We start from the raw sequence: 6,431 nt of genomic DNA, 5'->3' as shown, positions 1-6,431 counted from the left end.
CTATCTGCGAAAGCTGCCAAAACACTCCTCTGTCTCACCCATTCTCCAGATGATCTTACTTCCTGTTTCTGTAAAAAACATGTTTTCTTTACAGGACGTTTCTGACCTGCAATTGTCTGCAGGCCTGGTGGAACTTCGCCTATGGAGAAACAATTGTATATATGACCCACAGGAAAATCTATGGTTGGGATCAAATGGCCTGACAGTTTTGCCTCGCTCCACTTTTCCATATATGGCTAAGTTGGCACACGGTCGAGAGCATGTGTCAAAGGGGGAGTTGTGGATATTGTAAATAATTTTTGGTTTGCTCCTGGGTTTTCAGTATTTGCTGAACAATTTGGTGCAAAATGTGTGACATGCATGAATAACAATCCAGGGAGAGGTGTTCCTATGTCTGTATCAGCTCATCCAAGGCCCGAAGGGACTTTTGAAAATTTGATGATGGATTTTATTGAACTAACTCCATGCCAGGGGTACAAATATTGCCTGGTAATAGTTGATGCATTCTCTAAGTGGGTTGAAGCATTTCCATGCAAGCATGCACAGCAATGACTGTTGCAAAGAACCTGCTGTGAGAAACCATCTCTAGGTGGGGTCTGCCGTCCAAATTAACATCAGACAACAGCTCACATTTTGTAAATATGGTAATACAGAGCCTGTCAGAAAGGGTACAGATTGACCTAAGGACACATTGTAGTTATCATCCACAAAGTGGGGGGCTCGTGGAGAGAGCCAACCAATCGGTAAAAGTGAAATTAACTAAACTTATGGCTGAAACTGGACTGTCATGGGTGACATTGATACCCCTGGCTTTGATGTACATGTGCGGCCGAGCGCACTGTACCACTGGTTTGGCACCACATGAGATACTCACAGGAAGACCCATGAGAATGTTAAACATCGCTTTCCCACAAAACAGGTTGACTTTGATGGGCTGCGACGACCAAATGATCTCTAAATAATGTTCTGAAAGCTATCTTTTCCAGGGTGAAAGCAGCTCTACCACAAGCGAAAGAGAGGGGTGTCTACACAAACTGTAGCCTGGTGATTGATTGGTGATTAAGGATCTGCGCAGGAAGTACTGGAACCAAAAGCGTTGGACTGGCCCATTCCAGGTGCTCCTGACAACCCAGACTGCTGTGAAGGTTGCTGAGACATCAACGTGGGTTCACGCCAGCCACTGCAGGAAGGTGCCATATGATCCAGTTCCAGATGTACTGGAGGATGGGCCTCCGCCTGCCACTACCTAGTTGGCCGTGGGAGAATCAGGATGAAGTCAGAAGAATCCTGGTATTTGCATTCTAAATGCCACCGCAGTCCCACAGTGGGAATTAAATAACAGCCGCTCCAGCTCGAGCCAACGCCAGGCTCAGGACAGGAGTCCAGTAAACAATAGCCGCTCCGATACCAGAAGAAGCAGGAGGTCAATGCATCCTCCTGTTATGTATGTAGTCTTTTTCCACACTCAGAGATCTCGCCGTTCTTACAGTGTTCAGTAGAGGCCAGCATTAATGACACTCTATATGCACTGGAAGTGCTCTTCTTGAATGAAACTTCATGGGGTAAACCTTCACAGGGTTAAACTTTGAAGGAAAAATGCTTTAATGGTGATTTGGCATCGACAAAAGATATGAGAGACGGATTTGATTGTAAACGTTGGTGTACCAAAATTGTTTTATAACCTAGACACTGTGTACCAGAACCAATTCTAATCCAACCCCGGGGAACCCCATTCCAAACCTGCCATTGTCACAACCCAAGTAATATCTCCATACCACAATCTAATGAATCCTATTTGGGAATGTCAACATATGTTAGTTATAGAGTCTTCCCAATAGGATGTAGCTGGATAAATGGAACATGCGATTCTAACTGGCCCGGTAAACTGAATGTGGGGCAGACCACTATTTCGACAGAAACAGACGAGTGATCTCCACAACAATAAGGCTCAGCCACGTTTACTGATCATTATTGGATCTGTGGTGATAAGGCATACCTTTATTTAGCAACAATTGGACAGGGTGCTGTGTTTTTGGTAAATTAAATATCTCCATTGTTGTAATGCATAAAACAAACTATCCCATTCCAAGCAGATTAAGACGGATTAGGAGGAGCATTTCACAATTGAATGATGTTTCAATTGCTGGATAATGCCCTCACTATGCCATTGCTTGATGATCATGCTTTATCTGAGGATGATGATGAGAATAATGATGATGTGAATAAATGATAGAATGCCTGATTTTCAAGATCAATTTCCTATTCCTGATTACGTATCTGATGATGAGGACCCCAACCCTGATTTTAGGGCTGAGGGTATTGAACTAATGGTCCACTCAGTTTATAGAAAATCTCCCACAAGAAAGTTAGATGTTCTTGGTGTAAAAATCAATGAATGTTAAGGATGGACATTTTCATCATGCTGACCCATACCATCGTGCATGGTGCCAGCGTGATGACTGTCCTATTTGCTGTAATGAAGCTTGTGTGCGAGTTTTTTTTCATGTTTAATTTTCTGTTCCATATTGACTGTTTTGATTAGAAAGGTCTAAAACTCAGCAACCCAAAGGAAGGATGTTTACCGTGGATGAAATGTCAGGCTCCAGAAAGATGTATTTGGTTTGTTTAAATGTATTGAGCGCACCTGAATATAAGCCGCACCCACTGAATTAAAAAAAATATATGATTTTGAACATAAATAAGCCGCAGGTGCCTACCGGTACATTGAAACAAATGAACTTTACACAGGCTTTAACGAAACACGCCTTGTAACAAAAATAAATAGGCTTTAACGAAACACGACTTGTAACAAAAATAAATAGGCTTTAACGAAACACGGCTTGTAACAAAAATAAATAGGCTTTAACGAAACACGGCTTGTAACAAAAAATAAAAAATTAGCAGTAAACAGTAGCCTACCAAGAAAGTCATTGGTCACTATCTTCCTCTTCCTGAGCTTGTGTGGCCTACCACTTTGTGGCTCAGTTGTTGCTCCTAGACATTTCCCCTTCACAGTAACAGCACTTACAGTTGAACGGGGCAGCTGTAGTAGGGCAGAAATGTGACATACTGACTTGTTGGAAAAGTGGCATCCTATGACAGTGCCATGTTGAAAGTCACTGAGCTCTTCAGTACGAGCCATTCTACTGTCAGTGTTTGTCTTTGGAGATTTCATGGCTGTGTGCTCGATTTTATAAACCTGTTAGCAACAGGTGTGGCTGAAATCCACTAATTTGAAGAGGTGTGCACATACTTTTGGCCATGTAGTGTAGGTTGTAATCTCATTATTAATCAACATATCAACCAAATATTACCTAATTCTCCACGTTGAAATGACGTGGTGTGCCGAGTGGGTAGCTACTCTAACTTCATTGATATGTGACTGTACACTCAGTTATGTTTCTTGCCGCTTGGTCTACTAGATTATGATTCATATATGTAAAGAACATTTCCCACCCTCAGTCCACATTAAGTTCACTTTATTAGTCAATTGCACAGAAGGTCCAATCGAAATGAGATTTTCACTTTTAACCCAACACCTCCGAAAGACACAAATGTTTTGGGGAGGTGCAGGAGGCTGCCACATTGGGCACCCAGGGAGCTGTTGTGGGGGTTAAGTGCCTGGCAATGGCATCTAGGATTTAATACAAGCAACCCTCCGGTTGCCAGCTCACTTCCCATCAGATTTTTCTTGTTGGACCTGGGATTCGAACAACAACCCTCCAGCTGTTGGCTCAACTCTCTAACAGCTAGACTACCTGTCACACAGAGCTCAGAGCTTTAGTCTAAATTGATAATCTTTCTAATCCTCCGAGTAATTATTCTGATTGCTAAAGAACAGGGGAACCTACGGCTACCACACAGCTTGTGTGTATGTATCTCTCAGTCATGGAGTCATGACAGTGTTTCCTTTCTCTGCTATGTGTAACACCTGGGGCTGCAACTGTCAGATTCATTTTGAGTGTCTGCCATGTCAAGGTGTGACTGTGCAGCCTACAGTAGCTTTTGAATTGGGAGACAGTGTGTGTGTTTGTGTTTGTGTGAGAAGCCTTCTCAGCATATTCAGGGCTTTCCCATAGGATAAGCTGCTTTCCATTACCCCTGTCTCAAAGCCCCTTCTCCCCGCCTGACTTAAATGGTCCTCGCACACACACACACATATTTGCATCTGTCTAACAACATTTTGCTAAAAAGGCATGGCACTTTTTCACCAGTTCTATTGTTCTCTATCCCAGTTCTTGACTTCATTCTTTAGTTTTTTTTAAATTTAAGATGACAGACACCAGTTTCATTGTTTTATCAAATCATTCAATACCATGGGATGAACACAATGTTCTACTTCCAGGACTGAGACAAACTTGATACTTTTAGTCCAAACATTTCTCATGACATGAAATAACATAGGTACAGCAGATCCCATTATTGTATGGGACACTTTTAAGTGTGCCTTTAGAGGCCATGTAATTCAATACTCATCTTTAAAACAAAATATGTTTAAGTCAAAAGAATCCATATTAAGATGGAAATAGAGGGGGACTAACAGTACAGATAGATAGCAATACAAACAGTACCATAGAGGCATGGAATATGTTAGAGGTAAAACAAAAAGAAATGGAGGAACTTGTGAAAAAAAGATCAAGTGTAGTATACAATATTATAAAAAATAAAGCAAACTGGGGGAAAATGCACAAAATCTTCAACATAGAAATGCGACCAAAAATAATTTACTGAAACTTGTTTCCAGTGTTGGAGTCACTGTCACGTCCTGACGAGTAAGGGGTCATTTTGTTATTGTAGTATGGTCAGAACGTGGCAGGGGTGTGTTTGATTTATGTGTCTTGGGTTTTTGGGTGATGTCTATTTAGTCTATTTCTATGTTCAGGTTTTGGTTTGGCCTTCAATTGGAAGCAGCTGTTCTTCGTTGCTTCTAATTGGAGGCCATATTTAAGTAGAGGGTTTTTGTCACTGTGTTTGTGGGTAGTTGTTCCATGTATAGCTGTGTAGCCTTACAGGACTGGTCGTCGTCGTCGTCGTCGTCGTCGTCGTCGTCGTCGTCGTCGTCGTCGTCGTCGTCGTCGTCGTCGTCGTCGTCTGTTATTTTTGTTAAGTGTTCACGTTTATCCAAATAAAAAAGGAAGATGAGCATGATACCCGCTGCGCCTTGGTCCACTTTTTACGACGCACCTGACAGTCACCCATGATTCACCAAATTATATTTTGAAAGAGGAAGCAAAGTACTTTAAGCATCTGATTTTGTTTCAGTCTCCTCCATCTCCAGTAACCAAAGTTAATTGTAAGGATTGTTTTCCTATTAATAATGTAAAATGAACAGTTGTACAGAAAGACAAATTACAGAGGAGGAACTTATTGATGCAATTAAAGCCTTTAAGTCCAGTAAAACTCCAGGGCTGGATGGCATACCAGATGAGGTATACCAAACCTTTTTTGATATACTCAGAGGACCTTTTATTAGCATGTTTTAACCACTCCTATAAAAACGGTAGATTATCAGATATTCAACAAGAAGGTCTGATTTCATTATTAATTTACAGGACCCAAGTGGTAAATATAAAGATCCAGTCTACTGAAATACTTATCTCCCTCATTAAAATGCAAATCATTTTATAACATTTTTGACATGCGTTTTACAGGATTCTTTTGTTGTTATTCTGTCTCTCACTGTTCAAATAAACCTACCATTAAAATTATAGACTGATCATTTCTTTGTCAGTGGGCAAACGTACAAAATCAGCAGGGGATCAAATACTTTTTTCCCTCACTGTACTTCTCAGAAAGTAGCCACTATTGTCAAGAGGAGTAAACAAGGTTGTCCGAAATCGGCATATCTATTTATTATGGCCATTTAAATGTTAGCAATAATATCAAGGGCCTAGAATTCCAGGGCTTAAAAACAAATGTGTCATTGTATGCTGATGATTCATGTTTTATTTTAAATCCACAGCCTCATAGATGGTCTAGATACTTTACAACTTTTACATTACCATGTAGTTTACCAATAAAATGGTCTGATGGTGAAGTGGAAATACTCAGTATTCATATCCCAAAAGAAAAAAATTAGCTCATTACAATACATTTTAATAGAAAGTTAGCAAAAATAGATAAGATGTTGCTACCGTGGAAAGGAAAAGCCCTGTCAATCGTTGGAAAAATCACCCTGGTTAACTATTTAGTCATATCCCAGCTTACCATTTGCTGATGGCCTTGCCTACACCTAGCGACTTGTTTTTTAAATTATATGACCAAAAAAGTCAATGAGATCTTCACTTTCTTGGCAATTTCTCGCATGGAATAGCCTTGATTTCTCAGAACAAGAATAGACTGATGAGTTTCTGGCCATTTTGAGCCTGTAATCGAACTCACAAATGCTGATGCTCCAGATACTCAACTAGACTAAAGAAGGCCAGTTTGAT

Source organism: Salmo salar, chromosome ssa01, assembly GCF_905237065.1.
Source record: "Salmo salar chromosome ssa01, Ssal_v3.1, whole genome shotgun sequence".
In the NCBI taxonomy this organism is placed as follows: Eukaryota; Metazoa; Chordata; class Actinopteri; order Salmoniformes; family Salmonidae; genus Salmo; species Salmo salar.
The sequence above is the reverse complement of the archived record's forward strand: the minus strand, read 5'-3'. Positions refer to the sequence as shown.